The following is a 1,550-nucleotide window of genomic DNA, read 5'->3' as shown; positions in this document are numbered from 1 at the left end:
TGCCACCTCTAAAAAACTTCTAAAAATCATCCTTTTTATGTGCCTGGATCGTTCATGGAATGACAGGAGGTGGTCAATATCTTCCATGCTAAGTGGGTTATTCTCAGGTCGAGTGTTTATTCACTTGCCATCGCACGAGAAAATGGGCAGTAATAGGGACTCCCAGTCCCGAACTAAAAAATGCAAATAATTAAACAACTCCCCCGGGACTGATGTTGGTATGGACGGCACCCGTTGTTTCGGACAAGCCGTGGAGTGTGATTGATGGTGGAGGGGGAGTAAACCTTTATTTTTATCGCTTGGGAACCGCCACTAGCGTGCTTAGCATGGAAGATGTTGATAACTGAGGGTCGTGAAGTGAATAAGAAGGGTGCATGTCTCAAAATATCATTTATCTCTGTTTTAAAAACTGAGCTCTGACACCTCTGCAAATCACTGCTTCCCTCTACGAAGGGACTTCCTATTTACTTTTATGTTGTGTCATCACCTTCTAAAACAAACGCCAGAAACTGAGTAGAGCACAGTTGTCATGATTTATGCATTGTGTATAGCTAATATTGAGTGCATCATGACTGGATTATTTCTACCATAAATTACAATGTTTAGTCGCTGCTTGAACTTTGGAGGTGCTCTGCATTTATGTTTTGCGGTCTTAGAAAGGGCTAGCGAGATGCCACTATTGTCATATTATATCATGGTTGTTTTGACAACATGTTGCTGTTTGAGATATCTTATTACTGCTTGCTAGCTAATTATGTCATTGATGTGAGTCAATATAATCTTTAAATGTTATTGTTGACATGGTTAGTTATAATGCTGGCTGAAAACCTAGGTGCTGTTTAAGCCTATTTATGCAAACAAGAGCAAAAGAGTTCATAAAAGTTTTTCTTTCTCACTTTCAGTTTATCAACTGAATTGCTTGAGGACAAGCAAAGGTTTAAGCTTGGCGGAGTTGATACGTCTCCAACGTATCTACTTTTTCTCACGCTTTTCCTCTTGTTTTGGACTCTAATTTGCATGATTTGAATGAAACTAACCCCGGACTGACGCTGTTTTCAGCAGAACTACCATGGTGTTGTTTTTGTGCAGAAATAAAGTTCTCGGAATAAAACGAAACTTTGCGGGGAATTTTTATGGCATAAAAGAGGATTTTTGGAGCCAACAACCACCAGAGAGGGGGCCCTGGGCTGGCACAACCCACCAGGGTGCGCCCCCCTCTCCTGGCGCGCCCAGGTGGGTTGTACCCACCTGGTGGCCCCGCAGACCTCAACCCTGACACTATAAATTCCTATTTTCGGAGAAAAAAATTAGGGAGAAAGAATTATCGCGTTTCACGAGATGGAGCCGCCGCCAAGCCTTGTTCTTCCTCGGGAGGGTAGATCTGGAGTTCGTTTGGTGCTCCGGAGAGGGGGATCTTCGTTCTTCGTCATCACCAACCAATCTCCATCGCCAATTCCATGATGCTCCCCACCGGGAGTGAGTAATTCCTTCGTAGGCTCGCTGGTCGGTGAGGATTTGGATGAGATTCATCATGTAATCGAGTTAGTTTT

Source organism: Triticum aestivum, chromosome 5D, assembly GCF_018294505.1.
Source record: "Triticum aestivum cultivar Chinese Spring chromosome 5D, IWGSC CS RefSeq v2.1, whole genome shotgun sequence".
NCBI classification, from domain to species: Eukaryota; Viridiplantae; Streptophyta; class Magnoliopsida; order Poales; family Poaceae; genus Triticum; species Triticum aestivum.
Note: the sequence above shows the minus strand (reverse complement) of the source record.